General features: G+C 38.2%; 1 pseudogene; it reads left to right on the plus strand.

The window, feature by feature from the left end:
• Positions 1 to 13,786: 13,786 nt before the first annotated feature.
• Positions 13,787 to 14,599, plus strand: LOC110592231 (annotated as a pseudogene).
• The last annotated feature ends 11,623 nt before the right edge of the window (positions 14,600 to 26,222 follow it).

The raw sequence follows: 26,222 nt of genomic DNA on the forward strand, positions 1-26,222 counted from the left end.
TTTACCTTATGAATTTATTAAGACATAGGCTGATCTAAAGACTGGCAGTTGATACTTGCCTGTCTCTGGCTTCTCCAGTAGTTTCTTAAGTGACCTAATAAGTCTAACTCTCATTTCTTATCATCAGTGCGTTAGGATGCTTAAGAAATATGTGATGATAACTGAACATTCTACAAAGAGAAGAAAAAGGAGATAAAGGATGTCATCCATGCCTTTGACACTCATGTCACAGCGTTTATAATATTTTCACTATATATACCATTGTGTGCACTGGAGACAAGGTTTGGGATACAACGTATATGAACCTGGAGTGCAGCACGGGGCTTTAAAATTCAGTATTATGTGTGCCTATTTGACCTTCAGCTCCCTGCGAGCAGCCTCTCATCAGCAGGGCATTTCTTGGCAGCATCGTTCTAAGACTCTAGATAACTTTTCCAAAGCAAAAAGTAATAGAAAAGAGTATGCGGAGGTGAAATAGTGGTCACCTAGTGATTGTTTAGCCTGTTTTCAGCATCCTCTTTGTAATAATCAAAACAAGTTCAAGTTTGAATTTTAGTAGCAGTTTTTTTCTTCTGCAGCAGAAGATAGATTTTCAGATGATGATTCTGGATTAATACAAAGAACGCTGCCGTTATCAGACCCCTGTCCCCCACCCCCATGCTCCATCCTTGGGGAAAAGGCACACGTGAAAAAAGTGTCCATTTATAAATGTTACAAATACAATTTCGGGTTAGACAGGTGTTCCCAGGAAGAAGCATTTCAAGTCTATGGATTCAAAGCATGTCCTTTTCTTTAAGTATATATTTATTTTTATTGTATTCATTCTTGGGCTATTGTTTGCTGATACTCTAAATCAAGGCTTTTTTTTTTTTTCCCCATTTAAATCCATGGCATGTTTAAGGGGAAGCAGAAGGTGTGAGAAGAGCAGAGATTGTTTAAAAGAGCTCTTATATGGGGGCGCCTGGATGGCTCAGTCAGTTGAGCATGGGACTCTCAGTTTTGGCTGGGGTCATGATCTCAGGGTGGTGGGATAGAGCCCCCCATCAGTCCCCGCTCAGTGGGGAGTCCGCTTGAGATTCTCTCTCTCCCTCCCTCTGCCCTTCCCTCCCGCTCTCTCTCTCTCTCTCTAAAATAAATCTTTTTAAAAAAAAACAGAGAGAGCTCTGATATGTTAACGCAGGGCAATGGACCAGGACCTCCTAGATTTGTAACTGGCCAGGGTGAGCAGAACTCGGCTCTTTCCTAAGCCTCCTGCTGGTTTTCTGTTCAGAGATTCAGTCCTTCCAAAGCAATGGGAAGTTCAACATCTGGAAATAGAAATAAGAAATTGAATCTCTCTCGGGCGCCTGGGTGGCTCAGTTGGTTGGGCGACTGCCTTCGGCTCAGGTCATGATCCTGGAGTCCCTGGATCGAGTCCCACATTGGGCTCCCTGCTCGGCAGGGAGTCTGCTTCTCCCTCTGACCCTCCCCCCTCTCATGTGCTTGCTCTCTCTCATTCTCCCTCTCTCAAAAAAAAAAAAAAAAATTTAAAAAAAAAAAAAAAAAAAAAAAAAGAAATTGAATCTCTCTCATCCCCAACATCTCCATAGGTTAAAAAAAATCTCTGACTCCTACAAATACATTCAACCAAGACATTTAACCTACACATAGTTAAGAACAGAGTCAAATATTATAGACTCTCACGTGTGTTCGATAGCCACATTCTGAGCAATCTGCCTCTTGTTCAGCGATGACCCCCCCACCCCACAATGCCCAGGACACAGAGTAGGCACACAATCCATGTTAGTTGGATCAATTCAGAACTTTGAGGAGTGAGGAAGCCCAGATTTGAAAAGGAGATGATCAGATTCGGACTTCTCTTTGCCCCTTTTCTAGTTAAAAAAAAAAAATTACATGGAGAAAGGTACATAAAATACATACGTACTGTTTTACAAATAATTTTTTAAAAAGTGAAACCCTCATAACCATCACATGGTGGTTTTCAACCTCTTTGTTTTGAATTCAAAATGGATTACTTTTATTCCCTATAGTCCTTAGCACAATGACATATCACTTGATAATTAATTGAAATGAAAATAAAATTTAAAAAATATTTTAATTTTCATGTAAATCTATTAAAGCAATACCAATACTTATCAGTGCATGAAATTCAGATTGCTAGACCAAGAATATGGCATTTCAAAAGAGAACTATTTTTTCCTCTACTCTGATTCCTTTGCAGTTGCAATTCTCTTTTGAGAGAAATCATGCCCATCCCCATAACAATGCTGAGAAGATAACTTCAGAAATTTCAAAAAGAAAGAAAGAGAGAGAGAGAAGAAAGAAAGAAAGAAAGAGAAAGAGAAAGAAAGAAAGGAAAAAGAAAGAAAGAAAGAAAGAAAGAGAGAAAGAGAAAGAAAGAAAGAAAGAAAGAAAGAAAGAAAGAAAGAAAGAAAGAAAGAAAGAAAGAAAGAAAGAGAAAGAAAGAAAGAAAGAAAGAAAGAAAGAAAGAAAGAAAGAAAGAAAGAAAGAAAGAAAGAAAGAAAGAAAGAAAGAAAGAAAGAATAAGAAAATGGGTCTTCTTCCTCTGGAGCAGACCACTACTCCTGCCAGTTAGGTAAACCAAATGCCCTAGGAGGTCTTAAGACATTTTTTAAAAAGAAAATGTTTTGTGAATACAAAGGAAATCTGGACCAAAAAAAGCCTAATGAAGTGAAAATATAAAATTTAAGAAGACAGCTATTTCTTGCTTAATGACTTATTTATGTGCTGATTGAGCTGACACCCCTTTACACTTAGAGATTGGGATGTGTCCAGGTTCCTTTGTGAAGAAAGAATTCCACCAAATTTTCCCTGAGAGACTAGAGAAGAATTAAGGCTGAACATTTTATGTGATGGATTTCAGAAGTGGCTCAATTTAGCTAAGTTAAGGTTGAAAGAGTGAGAAAACCAATACGATCCCAAAGGCAAAATTCTTTCTTCTGTAAAAACTAATCTTTTGCCAAAAATGCTTGCTTTAAAGCACAAAAAGAACTCTGTTAGAGTTGTGATTTTAAAATGATTGCTATCATTCTTGCCCAGAGGGTGAATTAACCTGAAACTGATCAGCCATGCAGTAAAATTACATCTGTTAATAAAATGCATTTTTTTCTTCATAGTAGTACTGATATATAGTCTATAAGCAACCTCTAGGTTTCATAATAATTAAGCTATGTTTATGGTTAAAACAATGTAAAACAATAAACACTTACCAAGTACCTAGGTTGTATATAGAAAGATACTCGGTATTCTGAAAATGCTGTAAGTGGATAACTATGCAGACTCCGCCTTGAAATATAAAATAAATGCTGAAAATATTCATGAGAGTAAAGATTGGGGAAACTAATGTTTTCTTTCAATATTTAGTTGTCTTTTTTTTAGTAAGGATTAGAAGGGCATAAAGGAACAACTTTGATTTAATGAAGTCATCAATAAAAAAGTAAATAAACACTTCGGAATGTGTATAACAGCTGCATATTTAAAATCAAGCATAGACTGGACAGCATCTATGGAGACAAAAGAGGAGACAAATTATGGTCTGTTTTTCCTTCTCTGTAGCCCACTCCATGTCCAACAGAGTCATTTTGAGAACTCTATTAAACTATTCAGGTGTGAAAATAGAAGCTAGTGTATTTGTGTTCCAAAATAAAAGACTTTTGAACACTGGAGTCATCTCTAGCCCTAGTACTTTTCTAAAGAAAAGTACTAAATAGTCTTAGGAGGAACAAAGGAAAATGTGAGCTGCAAACATATCCTTGAAGACAAAGGACCCTAGAGCTGCTGAGTTCTCATACAGGACCAATACTTTGGGATAAAACTCAGCCAAGAGTAATTTACATGGAAGTATGGGAGATGCTCTGGGAAATGAAATCACTCTATGCTTAAAAGATATGGAATGAAAGAACTCCATTTTTAAATGCTATGATAAGAGATACCCTGCATTTATACACACAATTACCTCAGTTTTCAACAGCAAGATTTGTTGCAATGGAAACATTCTCTTTTTTTAGATTTAAGAGCTCCAAATGGTACTGTAGCCTACATTAAACATAAGTGCCCCTTTCCTTTACAAAACTCTCATTTACTCAAGTCATTGAATTCCAAATAACCTCACTGGGGTACCAGCATTAATCTCCATCATCATATTCATAAATTAACCCTAAAAAGATTACAGTCCTTCAAAGTTGGATTCTCCCTTTCAATTATGTGTTATAGTGCATACTTTTCACTAAACAGAGTGATTAATAATAGAAGCATATAAGGTGATAGTTGTCTGACAGCCAAGGAAGAAGTGCACATGCAGGTGTAGACATTGCTGATGCATTCTGAAGCCCAAAGACGTGACTGGGTTAGTTCCCCCCCACCCCCGCCAAATAATCCTACTTTGTTATTGTTTTATAAATGTCTAATTTAGGTTGGCATAAATACAAAAAACATTCGTTTTTATTTATGCATCTTGAATACACTTTTATAAATATGTAAAATGAACACACTTTGAGAGTTTAATGAGTTTTATAATTCTATTCCTAGATAAACATACTTTTTGATTAAAAAAAGAAAAATAATTATTTCCTGATTTATTCCAAATTACCTAAAGGGCCCAAAACATAACAGAGCAAATAATGAATGCAAATCAGGAAAGACTCCTCTATATTGCTTTCCTTCAGCTCCAGATTTATTAGAACATGAGTGCATGGAAATAGGGAAAACAAGTAATGGTTTTCTACCCTGGTAGTGCATGCTTTACAAACGCCAAAGAAAGCAACTCAGGGATATGGTCGTGAGGGCTCTCCCTTTGGGTATTGCTGGCACTCCCTGACTTTGAGTGAACCATCACCAGATAATGTGGAGGCAAGAACCTTGACCCACTTCAGAAAACACTTCCCACTGGAATTTTGAAAAGAATAGGGATCCCATCCAGTTCTGAGATCATCAGATTTGATTTTATATCCACCTTCGATCACTGTGACCGTGTGAAGTGGCTTACCTGAAAACACAGCCTGGAGACCCAGTGTGACAGTGTGAGCGCGGTTCCTGTCAGCAATTAGATTGCCTCATGATTCATGATTCGTTACGGAATTAGGATGTGGCTGAGTGTAATCACTGGTGTGTGTGTGTGTGTGTGTGTGTGGCTGATGACAGTTACACTGAGGGGAAACAGAAGCCCAGGTAGAAAGTTTAATGAGAACGTTCTCTCCTGTTGTTCCGCTTGGAGCTATGGCAGATCTTGTGAGTTCAAAAGGATGTGGGAGCCCTTAGGTATAAGCTCTGTCAAGGTTGGTTGGAACATAAGACATGTTCCTGGAGGGAAAATAGAAATGATCAATAAATCTCTTGTTCTTGATCCAAGGTAATTCAGAATAGCTGTTATTTCTAAACAATTGGATTGATAACTTGAATTTGCCCATTAGCTAAATGAATGTTATTCTTTTTTATTTGGCTTGCCTCTGTTGTATCAAATAAAAAAATACCAGTTGTATAAGGAGCAAATACATTTTCTTTTTCTTTTTTTTTTTAAGATTTTATTTATTTATTTATAGGACAGAGAGAGACACAGCGAGAGAGGGAACACAAGCAGGGGAAGTGGGAGAGGGAGAAGCAGGCTTTCCGCCAAGCAGGGAGCCTGATATGGGGCTCGATCCCAGGACCCCGAAGGCAGACGCTTAACGCCTGAGCCACCCAGGCACCCCGGAGCAAATACATTTTCATGACAATGTACCAGGATACCAAATTTGACTAGACAGTACCTACACTTAAAAGTGCTTTAAACTCTAAATTTAAACTCAGATAATATATCTTAGAAAATGCCTTTTTTTCTCTGAATGAAGACAGAACCGATGAATCGTGGACATTGACTCTCTAGTCTAAAATCTATTGTTTACTGAAACCTTGTAGCACTAATAAGTTTATATTATGCCTTCTTGATACCTTCCTCATAATCTGGGTAGGGATTTTCCAGGAGCATCCATACTCTGTTGCCATTTATTAACATATTACATGAGAAGTGACTAATACCTTTGTGACCAAGTCGAAGCATACTTCCTTTACCTATCTGCCAGCTCATTTGCTAGCCCCCTTTGCCCCAGTAACAGGCAGTGGGGTGAGAGATTATTGAGTAAGATTCTCCTAAACATTCTAAGGTATTTTAAATAACTACCAACCCCCCCCCACACACACACACATGCACACTCACACAGGCTGGATGCAAAGTGGTTTGGCTCCCTTAGGTTACTAATGCTTTAAAGATCTTTCCACCTACTTGATTTGTATCCAGAGAAGGAAGGTACACGTGAGTAGGTCTGACAAACCAATCAGTGGGAAATTAAAGTTGGAACCAGTGTCAAAGAAGGGATTTGCGATTGGCATAGGGATCATTTAAAATTCAGTGATGTTGGTGCACCAACAGTACATGAGTCTCCTAGTATTACTTCTATTCATTACTCCTAGGAAATGAGATAAAACTTAGAAATAAAACTTTCTCTAGAAACCTCAGTCATGTAGGAAAATCACAAATATTTGTTAACTTGCAAGGTTGAGGGGGAAAAGCAAGCAATGTAGTTAGACTTACCTGTAATTAAGTAAATTTCATTATTAAGTATCTTCTCAAAAGGAGAATTGTATGAAAAAAGTTTATAAATCTTTACAGCTCTAACTTAGAAGGCATTTGTTAAATATATGAAGAAATTTCTAAACACCGGGGTCGTATATACACTTCATGCTTCCCCACAACCAAAATCTTTCTCTACTCTGAACAGTAGGACTGGGTTTATTTGCATCTAGCTGGAGTTTTTTGTTGTTTTTTTTTTTTTTTTCCTGAAGAAAAGAAAAGTCATCATGGTCTGAGAAATGGTGGGCAAAAAGACCTCCTGTTTAGTATTTGTGACATTACCTTCTGAAGAAAGCCCCCTCACTAATGTGGCAGATGCACTCCAGATTATACAATAAGAAACAATGATGCAGTTACAAATTCCACTCTGAGCTCTGAGTAGACACAGTTGTTTTGATGACAGGAACACATTTATTCTCAAAGATATCAGAACATAAATTAAAATATTAGATATTCAAACTGATAGTTGGAAAAACAAAGGTTATTCCCAGTGTGTCAAGTAGATATTTGCCTCTGATAAGTTCATGAAATGCATCTTTTCTTGGTGTTGTCACCAGCAACTCAACAAGACACCTAAAATTTCCGTTTTAAAATGTACTTAACATTGCCTGAAGTACATGAGAGACATTTGGAAATTGCAAAGTTTGACTGTGCTTGGTAGCAGTTTTGGGAATATTCTAACAATAGTCAAGGTGCCTTAAGATCCTGTTTGCTTTTACTAATTTCTTAATTGTAAATTAGAATCTTGCTACCTTTGCTATTTCATTTAGGAAATTATTGCTTAACAGGATGCTAGTCATCTTAAAAAGGTAATATATTTCCAGAATTGCCTTATTTTCTCACTTTTACAGGATTAACTAATACAATAATTTTTTCCCATTGAATCTATCTTTAAGGAGCTAGGTGACAGTAGAAAGAAAAACATATTTGAAACTGCACCAAATTAGTTGGATTGCCCTGCGGGTACCTGGTACCCATGGACAGGCAGTTCAGCAACTCTGGAGATCCTGGGCCCGTCCCAGTAATGGCAGAGAAGCCTCTGAGCTCTGAGACCTTGTAGCTGTAACTCTAGCCTGCACAAATCCTGGAGCATACAAGATGTGGTTTGCTGCAAAAAATAAGACTGCAGCCAAATCCCAGCCCCTCCACGTGCCTTCCACTCTCATGCAAGGCTAGGTAGACAAGAATCGAGTCTTTTGCTGAATTTCCTAAATCCCAGTGCCTTTTTTGTTTGCTGTTCTGAATTTTCATTTTCATATTTTAGAAATTTATGTACAATAAGATTCACTTTCTGGTTTATGTTTTTATAAGTTCTGGCAAATATAGTCATATAACCACCACCACAATTAAGACATGGAATGGTACCATCATCCTACTCACCAAAAAAATCCATTATGCCACTCCTTTTTAAACTCTCCCCCCATCCTTAACAGAGAACAGAACTACTCAGTCTTTATAATTTTCTCATTTCAGGAATACTATATGAATGGAATCATACAGTATATAGTATTTTGAGTCTGTCTTCTTTTGTTTAGCATAATGCATTTGAGATTCATCCAAATGCATTATAGATGATATGTATCGATATATGTTCTTACATTTATCAATTATTTATTCCTTTTTATTGCTGAGTAGTATTTCATTATATGAATGTGCCACAGTTTATCTATTCCTTAGCTGAGGGACATTGGGTTGTCACCAGATTTGGCCAAATATGGATAATACATTCAGGGATTAGGGGGTTTTTGTTGTTGTTTTGGTTTGTTTTGGGTTTTTTGTTTGTTTGGGGGGGTTGGTGTTTTTGGTGTTTTTTTTTTTTTTGCAAACATGGGTTTTTATTTCATCTGAAATATCTAGAAGTGGAATTGTGGAATTTCTGGATCGTATGCTAAGTATATATTTAACTTTGTAAGAAACAACCAAACTGTTTCCCAGAGTGGCTGTACCATTTTGCATCCCCACCAGCAATGCATGAAAGTTCCAGCGGGTCTATATTCTCCTCTGCACTTGGTATTGTCAACTGTTTTGTCTGGTTGTTTGTTTTGTTTAGTGTTTATTTTAGCCATTCCAATAAGCATATAGTGATAGCTCATTGTGGGTTTAATTTTCATTTTCTTAAAGACTAATGAGATTGAGTATTCTTTCATATACTTAGCTGCCATTTGTATATCCTCTTTGGCAAAGTATCCATTCAAATCTTTTTTTCATTTTTTAATTGGGTTGTTGTTGCATTTTGAGAGTTCTTTAGATATTCTTGATACAAGTCATTTCTCAGATGTGTGGTTTGCAGATAGTTTCTCCCAGAGTGTGGCTGGTCTTTTCATTCTTTTAACTGTCTCAGAGCAAAATTTACATATATTGGTAAAGTCCAATTTATTACCTTTTTTTCTTTCATGGATCATGCTATTGGTACTAAACCTAAGAAATTTTTGCCTAACCCAAGGTCACAAAGATTTTATCTTTACTCTAAAAGGTTTATAGTTTTTTGGGCACCTGGGTGGCTCAGTTGGTTAAGCAACTGCCTTCAGCTCAGGTCATGATCCTGGAGTCCCTGGATCGAGTCCCGCATCGGGCTCCCTGCTCGGCAGGGAGTCTGCTTCTCCCTCTGACCCTCCCCCCGCTCATGTGCTCTCTCTCATTCTCTCTCTCTCAAATAAATAAATAAAATCTTTAAAAAAATTTAAAAAATAAATAAATAAATAAAAGGTTTATAGTTTTTTTAATATCGGTACCCCCTTTCAATGAGGCCATTAAATACCCTGTGAATTCTGAGTATTGTAAATGGATATAAAAAATTTAAGATATCAGAGGACTTGTTAGCTCCATGAAGTCAAACTCTCCATCTCACAGTGACCACTGTGCCTTGCCCTAGCCCCACCCGTGTCAGCAGCCAGGTGTTCAATAAACGCTCATTAAGAACTGATCAATCTTCTCAGAGAAGTGAACTGATTACTTATTTCAGTGTAGTGTAGTACAAGAAGGATAGGCTTTGGGGTCAGCTCTGCATTCACATTAACAGCTCCACATGACCTGGGGTAAGCATTTTACTTACGTTCTTTGGGCAGGGTTTCCTGACTTAAAAATATGAACTAAGAATGCATGCTGAGGTTTTTTGTGAGGATGAAGTGTGGCACCATGTGAAAGTGTCTTCACAGTGCCTGACGTACATTGGGAACTCTGCGAAGGGTTATTTTCTCCCTTTTTTCCTCTTTCCATCCCATCCTAAATATGCACGTGTTTAACAGCCAGGTGACTCCAGTGCTGAATAACTGAACCCTCTACATGCTGTGAATCAATGTCTTCTGTATCTGCTGTCTGAATATATTCTTTCCTGTGTGCTTGACTTGTCAGCAAAGATGACTAAAATGGTTTCGGGTGGCTGTTTTCAACAGGTTCTCTCCTTAGAACTGCTCTTCTTCTGCACACAGTAGAGGGAAAGAAAGGGGCTAGATTGGGATGGGGAGTATGCACAGGGATAATTCTAGAGTGCAGTATTCATACGGGAGTCCCCTCACATACATATTGGAATTTGGTGAGACTGTCTTAATCAGAGCTTGGCAATCGATATGCTGACTAATAATTAAAGACAAACTGGAGAAAAATGGTTCTGCTCATGTTTTCCTTTCAGATCATTAGCAATAACTTACCAAATGCAAATTATGCTACATTTTATTAATATCTTAAATTTTTATTGAAGTAAAAGGATATTTCTATTTAAACTGGCTCATTAATGGGAACCAAAAAGAGTTTCTAGTCCTAGACATTAACTGGTACACTGCATAATCATGTTGTTTCATTGACAAGCTGCAAAGTAAACCCCAAATTCCGTAGTTTAGAAGCACAGGCTAGTGAAATATATTGAAATGTTCTTAAATTGGTCAGAAATTTTGAGAAGTGACCTGAAAAGAAAATCATGGTGGTATTTTTTTCTAACAATATTGCTATTAATTAAGCACTTGCTCAATTCCAGGCAGTGTCCTTAAGGCTTCCTGTATATTATCTAATTTAATTCTCGTAACAACCCTGTGAGGTGGGTGTTATTATTCTCCTTATTTTATGAACAAGGAAATTGCAAGTTTAGGTTAGGTCCACTGCTAGATCACACTACTAATAAATGACTGCCTCAGAATTTGAACTCAAGTCTATGTAACTGGAAAGCCTTGTTTTTAACTGTTACACATTATCACCTTATCCTGCACAGTTTATAACTTGTAGAAATGCTCTTTAAAACATGCAGTCTAAAAAAAAAAAAAAAAAAAAAAAAACCATGCAGACTATATTTTGGAGACCCAGTGAATCAGGAATGTTCCTAACTTTTAAATATGCAGCACAGGGCCCTTTGATTAGGTGCGTATGTATTTCAGTTCCCAATTACAAGATTAAAGGTCACTCCAGTTTTACGTTTCCTTATTAATCTCCTAAACATTTTAGCACTTTCAAATGTATAACATACCAAGTATGTTACTCTTCTCCAGCTCTTCTAAACATATGCAGCGATACTGATTAAACTTTATGGATACCTGTCAAGAGGTAATTATCATTTAATAGAGCTGTCCAAATGTTTCCTAATTTCCTAAATGCAGAATTTCCCCAGCTAAAAGAAAACATTCCCTTAACCCCTTAGGCAGGGAAGATCTGGAGTCTCTAAATAACTGTTATCAAAAATTTCTGTGTGCTTCTCAGGAAAAGGAAAATATCTTATTCACCATGGTACAATGCATTATATGAGGAGAGAAACAGTAAATGTTTGTTGTGTTGATGAATGAATGAATGAATGGGTCTATCAGCAAATATTAACCCAAATGTTTTTAGGATTGATTAATTAATTAATTAATCAATCTGTTAGCTCTTAGAGCAATAGTTTTGCATACTTAGCATGAATTCTAGAACTGGATAATTTAGAAGCAACTCTTGATACTATACATATTATATTCCAAGGTATAAACACAAATATACTATTTTATATATATATAGATATGTTTGTGTATACATATTTTTAAGGGAAGTATTAACATAAAGTTTCCTTTGCCCTAGTTTCCTATGTATTTTTACAATACTAGATTTATAGCTCATGGATATGATTCATGACTGGCATTTTTAAATGGCTTTCTATGAACTAGATCACCTCTACAAAGAACCTCATAAAAGATGCATAAAATGATAGAAGTCACAAGCAGCAGACATGTTAGGTTTGGGGCCTTCTATAGGCCTAATGATAAGTAAAAGATAAAATGAGAAAGAAATTAACTGTAGCAGAGCAAGACATTGCCTATAAGTAGTGGTCAGACCATAAATTCTACCTTACCTTCCCCAGGCTAATGTTACAAAAGTCAGTGAGCACATAATTCTAGGCTCTTTTGGCAGATTTCTTACTCCACATAGGCTACTCAAGTACTATACTTGTGTTTCTGGACAGAATTCCCAGGGCAGTGGAGCCACATTCAATCACATGTCTTTTGCTCTCTCATCTCTATTTTGCATACTTGTTAGCTGGTTCCTAAGTAAAACAATGTGGGAGCAACCATAACCAAGTCTAGGGGGCTATTCATTCCTGCCCATCTACTAATCCGGAGGATACTTACTCTTCTGAATCTAGATGAGTCCCAGCCCCATGCCTGGACATATTGCTAATGAGTTAATTGAAAAGTTAAACTGATAGCTGGCTCTTCTGAGTGCTCAATTTAAAGATCCATGCTTCGGATATTCTAATTGAAACGGTGTCCCACTTTTTCGAAGTATTTGAAAGATTATTCTTTATGCCCAAACTTATAGGACCTTTTTCAACCTACTCTTCACTTGTTTATTTGTTGAACCATCATATGGCTGTTAAACAGGTAATGATGTAGTCAGAGAAGGTAATTCCTATTTGGTTCAAGAATGCCATGTTACAATAAACCAACTATGTGACCCAGGATTTTCCAGTTCTATAGTAATCATCATTTGAATATTTACTGTTAGTCAGCATCAGAATAAATATGGGTTAAGAGACCAAAGCCCCCTACCTTTCTTATAACTTTATCTGGGAAAGCACCTATAACCCATATCAAAATGAGAATATTACTGAAAACATGTAAGATTGAAGAGCCATTTACCCTTTCTGTTGTCATTCTAAGAGTTTTATCTTTCCTTTTTTTAAGATTTTATTTATTTATTGAGAGAGAGAGAGAGAGCAAGCTCAAGCAGGGGAAGAGGCAGAGGCAGAGGGAGAGAGAGAATCTTAAGCAGGCTCCCCACTGAGTGCGGAGCCCTATGCAGGTCTCAATCCCATGACCCTGAGTTCATACCCTGAGCTGAAATCAAGAATTGGACTCCCAATCAACTGAGCCACCCAGGTGCCCCAGAGTTTTATCTTCCTATACGAACCTGGAGAAACCACTATCCTTTGGATATTGGCTTCTGTAGCTTCTCTGTGTTTATTCTTAAAACTTAAGCTAATGAACTGGGTTTTCTTAATTATATTAATAAACTTACTAAAAATCAAACTCACTAACAATCAGGAATGCAAATTAAAGTAGCAATAGGATATTATCATTTGCCTCTCAGAGCAAAAGCACTAATTTTTAAATGATAATGTTTAATGCTGATGAGTTTACTTTAGATAATCATTCCCATGCACAATTTGTAGTAATTTAACCTTCTTTAAAAAGCCTGTCTGCCTTTTTACCCAATACTCTGTGTTCTAGAACTGTATAACAAGGAAGATAAATATAGATGCAAACATTTATGAATAAGGAAATTATTTATTCTGTTATTTGAAACAAAAATTTTAAGCTAGTTAAATGTTCACATTATGAAATTAAATTTTAATGCATATAAAAATGGCATATTTTTATACAGTAAAAGGTGTGTTTACAAAAAAATTATGAAATGCTCATGATGTAATGTTACATAAAAATAGAAACTGTAAGGAGTGTAATTACAATGTATTTTTGAAAGTATATAGACACACACACACACGCATGCACACACGCACACATACATATATACACAGGCCAAGAAATAGGAAGAGAAACAAAAATTGTATGTGCTTATGCTTATGGGAATCAGACTCTAGGGCAAACCACTCAGAACAGTCATAGTGGGGTTGGGCGGTTTGAACAAGACGAAGATGGAACCGAAGCCAGGCACAGGCCATGGACGCAGTCCCACCGAGAGCTGAAGATGGCAGTGAACGTATATTCAACGTCAGTCACCAGTGATAACCTAAGTCGACATGACGTGCTGGCCTAGACCAATGAGTCTCTGCAGCTGAATCTGACGAAGATCGAACAATTGTGCTCAGGGGCTGCCTACTGTCAGTTTATGGACATGCTGTTCCCTGGCTCCATTACCTTGAAGAAAGTGAAATTCCAGGCTAAGCTAGAACATGAATACATCCAGAACTTCAAAATACTACAAGCAGGTTTTAAGAGAATGGGTGTTGACAAAATAATTCCTGTGGACAAATTAGTAAAAGGAAAGTTTCAGGACAATTTTGAATTTGTTCAGTGGTTCAAGAAGTTTTTTGATGCAAACTATGATGGAAAAGACTATGACCCCGTAGCTGCCAGACAAGGTCAAGAAACTGCAGCGGCTCCCTCCCTTGTTGCTCCAGCTCTGAACAAACCGAAGAAACCTCTCAGCTCTAGCAGTGCAGCTCCACAGAGGCGCACTGCAACACACAGAACTACTGCAACCCCTAAGGCTGGCCCCAAGGTGGGGGGGGTGCGAAAGAATCCTGGTGTGGGCAATGGGGATGACGAAGCAGCTGAATTGATGCAGCAGGTCAACGTACTGAAACTTACCATCGAAGACTTGGAGAAAGAAAGAGATTTCTACTTTGGAAAGCTAAGGAACATTGAATTGATTTGCCAAGAGAACGAGGAGGAAAACGACCCGGTATTGCAGAGGATCGTGGACATTCTGTATGCCACAGATGAAGGCTTTGTGATACCTGATGAAGGGGGCCCACAGGAGGAACAAGAAGAGTATTAACGGCCTGGGCCAGCAGAACAACATCCAAATTCTTCACTCCAAATCATGTGCTTAACTGTAAAATACCCCCTTTTGTTATTCTTAGAGGACTCACTGGTTTCTTTTCATGAGCATATAGTACCTCTTCTTAAAATGCACTTTGCAGAAATTTCACCCCTTTTCCAATGAGTTTGAGTTAGGAGCTTTTACCCTGTAGCAGAGCAGTATTAACACTTAGTTGGGTCACCTAGGGAACAAAGAGGCTGACCATTAGGCTCACCGTGTGAACGCTGATAACACTGATTGCTGGAGAACATGTTTTTATGTGATACACTGAGGTGGAGACCTCAGTAGAGAAATGTAAAGACTGATTTGAATTTTAAGCTAATGTGAAATCTTGGCAGGGAATGTTTTAATAAATAAATGCCTTAAGAGTATTAAAAAAAAAAGTCATAGTGGTTATCCCTGAACTATGTAGATGATTCTCTTTATTTCCTACACTTTTCTGCAATTTCTGGATTTTCTACAGTGAACTTGCAACACATGAATCAGAAAATAATTTTTTTTAATTTTTTGTTCACATATAATGTATTATTTGTTTCAGGAGTACAGGTCTGTGATTCATCAATATTACACAATTCACAGCGCTCACCATAGTACATACCCTCCCCAGTGTCTATCACCCAGCTACCCCATCCCTCCCACCCCCTACCACTCCAGCAACCCTCAGTTTCTTTCCTGAGATTAAGAGTCTCTTATGCTTTGTCTCCCTCTCTGGTTTCATCTTGTTTCATTTTTCCCTCCTTCCCCTATGATCTTCTGTCTTGTTTCTCAAAATCCTCATATCAGTGAGATCATATGATAATTATCTTTCTCTGATTGACTTATTTGGCTTAACATAGTACCCTCTAGTTTGATCCACATTGTTGCAAATGGCACGATTTCATTTTTTTTGATGGCTGCATAATATTCCATTGTATATATATATATATACCACATCTTCTTTATCCATTCATCTGTTGATGGACATCTAGGCTCTTTCCATAGTTTGGCTATTGTGGACATTGCTGCTATAAACATTGGGATGCATGTGCCCCTTCGGATCACTACATTTGTATCTTTGGGGTAAATATCCAGTAGTGCAATTGCTGGGTCATATGGTAGTTCTATTTTCAACTTTTTGAGGAACCTCCATACTGTTTTCCAGAGTGACTGCACCAGCTTGCAGTCCCACCAACAGGGTAGGAGGGTTCCCCTTTCTCCGCATCCTCTCCAACATCTGTCATTTCCTGACTTGTTAATTTTAGCCATTCTGACTGGTGTGAGGTGATATTTCATTCAGGTTTTGATTTGGATTTCCCTGATGCTGAGCGATGTGGAGCACTTTTTCACGTGTCTGTTGGCCATTTAGATGTCTTCTTTGCAGCAGTGTCTGTTCATGTCTTCTGCCCACTTCTTGATTGGATTATTTGTTTGTTGGGTGTTGAGTTTGATAAGTTCTTTATAGATTTTGGATACTAGCCCTTTATCTGATATGTCATTTGCAAATATCTTCTCCCATTCTGTTGGTTGTCTTTTGGTTTTGTTGACTGTTTCCTTTGCTGTGCAAAAGCTTTTTATCTTGATGAAGTCCCAATAGTTCATTTTTGCCCTTGCTTACCTTGCCTTTGGCGATGTTTCTAGGAAGAAGTTGCTGCAGCTGAGGTCGAAGAGGTTGCTATCTCTGTTCTCCTCAAGGATTTTGATGGATTCTTGTCTCACATTGAGGTCTTTCATCCATTTTGAGTCTATTTTTGTGTGTGGCATAAGGAAATGGTCCAGTTTCATTTCTTCTGCATGTGGCTGTCCAATTTTCCCAACACCATTTGTTGAAGAGACTGTCTTTTTTCCATTGGACATTCTTTCCTGCTTTGTTGAAGATTAGTTGACCATAGAGTTGAGGGTCCATTTCTGGGCTCTCTATTCTGTTCCATTGATCTATGTGTCTGTTTTTGTGCCAGTACCATACTGTCTTGATGATGACAGCTTTGTAATAGAGTTTGAAGTCCGGAATTGTGATGCCTCCAGCTTTACTTTTCTTTTTCAACATTCCTCTGGCTATTCGGGGTCTTTTCTGGTTCCATACAAATTTTAGAATTATTTGTTCCAGCTCTGTGAAAAAAGTTGATGGTATTTTGATAGGGATTGCATTAAATGTGTAGATTGCTCTAGGTAGCATAGACATTTTCACAATATTTGTTCTTCCAATCCATGAGCATGGAATGTTTTTCCATTTCTTTGTGTCTTCCTCAATTTCTTTCATGAGTATATTATAGTTTTCTGAGTACAGATTCTTTGCCTCTTTGGTTAGATTTATTCCTAGGTATATTATGGTTTTACGTGCAATTATAAATGGGATCGACTCCTTAATTTCTCTTTCTTCTGTCTTTTTGTTGGTGTATAGAAATGCCACTGATTTCTGTGCATTGATTTTATATCCTGCCACTTTACTGAATTCCTGTATGAGTTCTAGCAGTTTTGGGATGGAGTCTTTTGGGTTTTCCATATAAAGTATCATATCATCTGCAAAGAGTGAGAGTTTGACTTCTTCTTTGCCAATTCGGATGCCTTTTATTTCTTTTTGTTCTCTGATTGCTGTGGCTAGGATTTCTAATACTATGTTGAATAGCAGTGGTCATAGTGGACATCGCGGCCACGTTCCTGACCTTAGGGGGAAAGCTCTCAGTTTTTCCCCATTGAGAATGACATTCACTGTGGGTTTTTCATAGCTGGCTTTTATGATACTGAAGTATGTACCCTCTATCCCTATACTCAGAAGAGTCTTGTTTTTTTTTTTAAGATTTTATTTATTTATTTGACAGACAGAGAGATAGCGAGAGCAGGAACACAAGCAGGGGGAGTGGGAGAGGGAGAAGCAGGCTTCCTGCTGAGCAGGGAGCCCGATGTGGGACTCGATCCCAGGACCCTGGGATCATGACCTGAGCCAAAGGCAGACGCTTAACGACTGAGCCACCCAGGTGCCCTATACTCAGAAGAGTTTTGATCAAGAAAGGATGCTGTACTTTGTCAAATGCTTTTTCTGCATCTATTGAGAGTATCATATGGTTCTTGTTCTTTCTTTTATTAATGTATTGTATCACTTTGATTGATTTGCAGATGTTGAACCAACCTTGCAGCCCAGGGATAAATCCCACTTGGTCATGGTGAATAATCCTTTTAATGTACTGTTGGATCCTATTGGCTAGTATTTTGGTGAGAATTTTTGCGTCCTTGTTCATCAAGGATATCGGTCTGTAATTCTCCTTTTTGATGGGGTCTTTGTCTGGTTTGGGGATCAAGGTAATGGTGGCTTTATAAAACGAGTTGGAAGTTTTCCTTCCATTTCTATTTTTTGGAACAGTTTCAGAACAATAGGTATTAATTCTTCTTTAAATGTTTGGTAGAATTCCCCTGGGAAGCCATCTGGCCCTGGGCTCTTGTTTTTGGGAGAATTTTGATGACTGCTTCCATTTCCTTCCTGGTTATGGGTCTGTTCAGGTTTTCTATTTCTTCCTGTTTCAGTTTTGGTAGTTTATACATCTCTAGGAATGCATCCATTTCTTCCAGATGATCTAATTTGCTGGCATATAGTTGCTCATAATATGTTCTTATAATTGTTTGTATTTCTTTGATGTTCGTTGTGGTCTCTCCTCTCATTCATGATTTTATTTATTTGGGCCCTTTCTCTTTTCTTTTTAATAAGTCTGGCCAAGAGTTTATCAGTCTTATTAATTCTTTCAAAGAACAAGCTCCTGGTTTTGTTGATCTGTTCTACTGTTCTTTTGGTTTCTATTTCATTGATTTCTGCTCTGATCTTTATGATTTCTCTTCTCCTGCTGGGTTTAGGCTTTATTTGCTGTTCTTTCTCCAGCTCCTTTAGGTGTAGGGTTAGGTTGTGTATTTGAGACCTTTCTTGTTTCTTGAGAAAGGCTTGTATTGCTATATACTTTCTTCTTAGGACCACCTTTGATGTATCCCAAAGATTTTGAACAGTTGTGTTTTTATTTTCATTTGTTTCCATGAATTTTTTAATTCTTCTTTAATTTCCTGGTTGACCCATTCATTCTTTAGTAGGATGCTCTTTAGCCTCCATGTATGTGAGTTCTTTCCAACTTTCCTCTTGTGGTTGAGTTCTAGTTTAAAAGCATTGTGGTCCAAAAATATGCAGGGAATGATCCCAATCTTTTGGTACTGGTTGAGACCTGATTTGTGACCTAGGATGTGATCTATTCTGGGGAATGTTCCATGGGCACTAGAGAAGAATGTGTATTCTGTTGCTTTGGGATGGAATGTTCTGAATATATCTGTGAAGTCCATCTGGTCCAGTGTGTCATTTAAAGTCTTTATTTCCTTATTGATCTTTTGCTTAGATGATCTGTCCATTTCAGTGAGGGAGGTGTTAAAGTCCCCTACTATTATTGTATTATTGTCGATGTGTTTCTTTAATTTTGTTATTAATTGGCTTATATAACTGTCTGTTTCCATGTTAGGGGCATAAATATTTACAGTTGTTAGATCTTCTTGTTGGATAGACCTTTAAGTATATGTAGTGTCCTTCCTCATCTCTTATTATAGTCTTTGGTTTAAAATCTAATTTGTCGGGGTGCCTGGGTGGCTCAGTCATTAAGCGTCTGCCTTCAGCTCAGGCCATGATCCCAGGGTCCTGGGATCGAGCCCCATATCAGGCTCCTGCTCAGCAGGAAGCCTGCTTCTCCCTCTCCCACTCCCCCTGCTTGTGTTCCCTCTCTCACTGTCTCTCTCTCTGTCAAATAAATAAATAAAATCTAAAAAAAGATAAAATAAATAAAATAAAATAAAATCTAATTTGTCTGATATAAGCATTGCCACCCCAGCTTTCTTTTGATGTCCACTAGCATGGTAAATGGTTTTCCACCCCCTCACTTTCAATCTGGAGGTCTTTGCGTCTAAACTGAGTCTCTTACAGGCAGCATATCGATGGGTCTTGTTTTTTTATCTAATCTGATACCCTGTGTCTTTTGATTGGGGTATTTAGCCCATTTACATTCAGAGTAACTATTGAAAAATATGAATTTAGTGCCATTGTATTGCCTGTAAGGTGACTGTTACTGTATATTGTCTCTGTTCCTTTCTGGTCTATCTTACTTTTAGGCTCTTTCTTTGCTTACAGGACCCCTTTCAATATTTCTTGTAGCGCTGGTTTCATGTTCACAAATTCTTTTAGTTTTTGTTTGTCCTGGAAGCTTTTTATCTCTCCTATTTTCAGTGACAGCCTAGCTGGATATAGTATTCTTGGCTGCATATTTTTCTCATTTAGTGCTCTGAATATATCCTGCCAGTCCTTTCTGGCCTGCCAGGTCTCTGTGGATAGGTCTGCTGCCAATCTAATGTTTCTACTATTGTAGGTTACATATCTCTTCTCCCGAGCTGCTTTCAGGATTTTCTCTTTGTCTCTGAGACTTGTGAGTTTTACTATTAGATAACAGGGTAACCTATTTTTATTGATTTTGAGGGGGATCCTCTGTGCCTCTTGAATTTTGATGCCTGTTTCCTTCCCCAAATTAGGGAAGTTCTCTGCTATAATTTGCTCCAATATACCTTCTGCCCCTCTCTCTCTTTCTTCTTCTTCTTCTGGGATCCCAATTATTATAATGCTGTTTCGCTTTATGGTATCATTTATCTCTCGAATTCTCCCGTCGTGATCCAGTTGTGGTTTATCTCTTTTTTTCTCAGCTTCTTTATTCCCCATCATTTGGTCTTCTATATCACTAATTCTCTCTTCTGTCTCATTTATCCTAGCAGTTAAAGCCTCCATAGTTTATTGCACCTCATTAATAGCTTTTTTGATTTCGACTTGGTTAGATTTTAGTTCTTTTATTTCTCCAGACAGGGATTCTCTGTATCTTCTATGCTTTTTTCAAGCCCAGCTAGTATCTTTATAATCATCATTCTGAACTCTAGTTCCAACATCTTACTAATGTCCATATTGATTAGGTTCCTGGCAGTGAGTACTGCCTCTTGTTCTTTTTTTTTGAGGTGATTTTTTCCATCTTGTCATTTTGTCCAGAGGAGAATAGGTGAATGAGAGAACAAAATGCTAACAGGGTAACAATGACCCCAGAAAAATATACACTAAACAAATCAGAAGAGACTCAAAATTGCGGGGAAAAGAAAGGGAAATTAAAAAAATTTAAAATAAAAATTAAAAAAAGAATATGATCAAGGTGGTGAATAGAACAGAGCCACACACTAGATTTTGGTTGTATTTTGTTCTGTTAGAAGAAATTGCCTCCCAAAATTTTAAAGAATGAAAAACTTATATATATACAAAAATAAGGGTAAATACAGTGAAGGGATGGAATATGACTGTAAAGATGAAAACTTTAAAAGATTTTTAAAAAGGAATTGATAAGATGTTGGTTGAAAAAGGGAAGAAAAATTCAACTAAAAAAATAGAAAAAGAAAATTTAAAAAATTAACTTTGAATGTCTAAAGAATCATAGGAAAAAAGCCATGAATTCTATGTGCTATATTCCCCTAGCTCTGGGGTTTTGCCATTCTCATTCATCGGTAAACTTGGTCTTGGCTGGCTGTTCTTGCTGATCTTCTGGGGGAGGGGCCTGTTGTAGTGATTCTCAAATGTCTTTGCCTGAGGCAGAATTGCCCCGCCCTTGTCAGGGGCCAGGCTGAGTAATCTGCTCAGGTTTGCTCTCAGGAGCTTTTGTTCCCTGCAAGGTTTCCATACAGCTTTGGAGGATGAGTATGAAAATGGCGCCCTCCTAATCTCTGGCCCTGGAGGAGCTGAGAACTCAGGGCCCCACTCCTCAGTGAGCCCTTAGAAAAAAGCAGTCAATCACTCCCGTCTCACTGGTCTCCGGCCACACTCCGTGCTCACCTGGCTCCATGACCAAGCATCTCTATCTCTGGCACATGACCCTATTTGGAGCCTGCAAACCCAGCAGATTCCTGTGGTGCACTTCCACACCACTCCTCCTGGGGGATGAAAGGGACTCTTCCTAGATCTGCCGCTTGTTGGGTCCCTGCTCGATGAGTAGTGGCCCGACTGTGCCGCGGATCACAGTTTTCGGCAACCCCAAGAGACAGCCCACTTCTCGGCTCCATCTTTGCAGCCAGCTTCCCCACTCCGATACCTGGGAGCTCTGCCGCACTCAGGCACCCCCAGTCTTTCTGTGACCTGAGGGTCCTGAGACCACACTGTCCCAGTGAGGGTTCCACCACCCCACTTAGCCACTGGAGTGACATCCCTCAGTGGAGCAGACTTCTAAAAGTTCGAATTTTGTGCTCTGCTGTTCCATCACTTTCTGGTAGCCGGCTGACGGAGGCTCCCTAACCCACGGTCTATCTTCCCAAATATCACCTTGGATTCACTTCTCTGCACATCCTACCTTCCAGAAAGGTTGCTTTTCTGTTCATAGAATTGCTGCTATTCTTTTCTTCAATCTCCTGTTGAGTTTGTACGTGTTCCGAATGGTTTGAACACTATCTAGCTGAATTTCTGGGACCAGACAATAATTAGGTCTCCTATTTCTCCACCATCTTGCTGCCAGGAAGCAGAAAATAATTATTTTTAATTAGCTTATGAACCCCCAGCTTTATATAAATGAGTGGCATGAGTATAAGATTATCAAAATACAAAAGTAGAAAGATAACCAAATTCAAAGGAAGACTATAAATACACTATTAGGCAGATTTATTTCATAATTTTTAGGAAGGACTTCTCTTCCAGTGGATGATTTCTAACTCTGGTAAAAACAATGTTAAAACAAAAAGAATTTTTAAGTAGCATATTTTGAAGATCTTCCAAGTTTCTTGCTATCTATACTGCAAAAAAGATTGTGCAACATTGGGATTTTTTTAATTAAATGGTATTCATGGGGACCTTATGAAACTTAAACAGGTGCCTCCATATCCAAATATGTGAAGAAATAATATTGCATGTATTACCAATTTCTACATAACCAATTACTTTGCATGACCAGCAATGTCTTTATGTAAATCAATCAATAATAGGAAATCTGCTTTCACTGCATACAGAGCACTAGTCTAGTCTTTTTTGCTCTGTCAAAAGACCCAAGAAAGACCATTATCAGAGTCTTTATCCATCAGGGGTCTGTAATCAAATGAAAGAAACCAGAATACAAAAAGAGCATCAGAAAATTTATTAAGTAACTAGAGAAATAGATAGTTATGTAAGTATGTGCACATGCACACACACACGCACACACAATTACAAGTATCTAAGATGTTCCCTGACCTTCACAGAGACTCTTCTGACCTCTGTGCTCACTCTTGGCACCTCCAGACCTGGATGTTCTCTCTCCCACCTTTGAGCATTTTTGTCAGTCACGTGACGTGAACATAGATGTGAATGGTGAGGGATTCTGAGATGTAAACCATGTGAGGGAGTGTTTTGTGGGGAACACTCCACACCATTTTCCCCCAACCATCCCTCCATGGAAGTTAACCTGGAGGAGAGGAAAAGCCCTGACCTTAGAAGACTCCTGTCCACACCCCAGATCTGACATTCGCTTTTCTGGACTTTCAGGTGATAGTAATTAAGAGAGGTTTACAAGGCAGAAATGCTTTTTCATTCATTTGCTTTTTTCATATATTCACATCAGGCATAAATGAAGTATTTGGATACCATGTCTGGGTCATGTTCCTCCTCTCCCTCTCTCTGTCTCTCTGTATCTCTGTCCCTCTCTCTCTCCCTCCACCTTCCCCTCCATCTACACATTTTTTTTTCAGGCTTTTAAAACAAGCCACATAGCAGAAGCAAGGCATTTAGAGCCCCTCAGAATTGCTTGCCATGGGCAAATAATCTGAATTTAATGATCTGCATGATCACAAGGGAATGGCAGACTCTTATCAGGAAGGTAGTGGAAATGTTTCAGGCTGGTAAATATTTTAAGATCAACAGATTTCTTTAAGATACTCACTATGATAGGTGCATTTTCTTTCTATTGTAGAAAGGCTCTGCCTTGCATAAAATACATCCACAGTCATTTCCTGTTTTTTTCTGATGCAGTTAGCCCTAATCAATAAGCACTTTTTTCACTGTTTGGTATTTATTGATCAAAGCTACTACACTGAGAATGACTGTTGAGATATAAACTTCTTGGTTTGCGTGTTCTGAGGGGCTGTTAGTGCCTCTCCCTAATTTATAGGCACTGGTCATTTCAGCAGCTCAGGATCTCTGTGGTTCAGTGCTTAGCAGGAAGGGCCAAATCTAAATGTCTGTTTATGAAAACAACGATCAAAAAGAACAGTAAGAACTGGAGCATCACATATTGCATTGTTCTCAGAGTGCCACTCAAACCCATAACTGTTATTAATTTCAGAGTAATCACTGGATGATACAGTCCTATCCATCTGTTCAGAGAATTGTGGGAAACTATTAAAAGATTCATCACATAGATAGTCCCTTCCACTTAATAGCACATATCCTAAAAGCATTCAACATTTAAAGATTTCTATCAAAATACAATGTGAATATAAGGGAAATTATTTGATTGCTAACTACCAAGGTCTATCTCGCTGTGTGGATAAAAAATCTTCAGTCAAGTTTCAGAGAGATTCAAGGAAACATAATACAAGAGTTTATTTTTTATCTTTGCTGTGTTACCTCCACCATATTCAAGACAGTGCCCCGAGACCGCAAATCAAGATTTCAAAGCAGTTTTTGCAAACACAGATTTTCTGTGACTAACAGAATCTTGAATGACATATACTTATGGACCATATTGCATTGCACACAATGTTTTAGATTAGAGTCTTCAAGATGGTGTGCTGAGATATTGAATTTGGAGTCGTGCGGGTGGCTCATGGGGCCCAGCATATCCAGAATCTCTGGTCCAGTCATCTCCACACGTGATCAGCTTTGACCATTGTCCCCAGTGTACTGCTCTAACATTACTTCCTATGTGTATATTGGCACAGAAAAGGTTAAGAGTGCTGCTTTCGATAATCAACTATAGTAATCATGCTCTAAGAAAAGCATTTTGTATTCTGCAAGGTCCACTAAAATGTAAGAATTCACTAACAAAGAGAAGGCAGCTATTATGACATCTATACACAGCTGTCCATTGCCAAGCACTTCCAAAGAGGCATTCAGTTCCAACAACAGTACTCTGCTCATAAAGCTTTGAGGGACTCTCTTACATCTTTTTGTTAGTCCATTTTGACATACTCTCACAGATGCATACTTTGTTGACAAAGCCCTACTCATTGACTAGATTGCTATATTTTGGAAGCATAGTTGTCCCCTGGAATTGTTTCCTGACACTACCAAAATGCCACTTTTTTGAAACCAGAGAAGTGATTCATGCTGAAGTTTCAGTGAAGGACTCCAAGTTGATTTCAGCTCTGCAGGTGTTCCTAGACCTGACAGGCAGCCTGAGTGAGTGTAGAAGGTATCACTGTATGGACACCAACAAAATACACCAACAAAAGGGAGCAAAGTTACCCACAAAAGCTGCTGTGTTCTTGTATGTAAATCACAGAGCTAAAGACCATGAAAAAAAGTTCTTTCAAATGAAAGAATTTCAAAATCAAAGATCTCCAACAGGCTGTAGGCTATTCATTTCTTTTTTTTTTTTTTAAGATTTTATGTATTTATTTGACAGAGAGCACAAGTAGGGGGAGAAGCAGGCTCCCCGAGGAGCAGGGAGCCCGATGTGGGGCTCGATCCCAGGACCCTGGGATCATGACCTGAGCCAAAGGCAGACGCTTAACCGATCGAGCCACCCAGGCACCCCTATGCTATTCATTTATTTCAGTAACACCAGGAATGTCCCAACAAATGGGGATGCCATGTGATGGAGGGAAGCATCCTACCACTCTTGGGTAAACCTATGTATTGCACAGTATTTTGGTTTTCTAGAAGTTGAATATGAAATACGACCCCTTGGGTTGTTATCTTTGCATTTATTTTTCAAGTCATGTCTGGAAAGAATTAGGGTCTTATGCTATTAAAAACACACGTGGAAATGAAGTAGTGACACAAGCTACAATGTGGATGAGCCTCAAAAGCATGATGCTAAGTGAAAGAAGCCAGATGCAGATGGTCACATATTGTATGATCCCATTTACAAGTAATATCTAGAATACGTAATTCCATAGACACAGAAAGCCAATTGATGGTTTCTGGGGATGGAGGGAGGTGAGATGGAGAATGACTATCTAATGGGTATCAGGTTTCCTCTCGGAGTGATGAAAATATTTTGGAAGTCAATAGGGTTGGTGGTGCACAACACCTGAATGGTCTAAGTGCCACTGAATTGTTCACTTCAAAATGGTTAATTTTACGTTATGTGGATTTCACCTCAATTAAAAAAATAAAAATTAAACACAAACACATTTGGAATCAGAGGAATGCAATATTAGAATGAGCTCAGAGCCTTCCTGGTCAAGCACATAGTCGATGAAGAAAACCTGTCAGAATAATCAAAGTTGTACACACAAAAGTTTTTAAGAGCCCTTGATAAATGAGCATCAGAAAGTTTATCAGTCACCTGTAATAAATGAATATGACTGTTAACAAGCCCTACTAAGGATTTGTTAGTATTTTTGGTACCCAGGGTTCTATAATATGATTAAATTTAGG

The sequence above is a fragment of the Neomonachus schauinslandi genome, chromosome 3 (assembly GCF_002201575.2).
Source record: "Neomonachus schauinslandi chromosome 3, ASM220157v2, whole genome shotgun sequence".
Taxonomy (NCBI): Eukaryota; Metazoa; Chordata; class Mammalia; order Carnivora; family Phocidae; genus Neomonachus; species Neomonachus schauinslandi.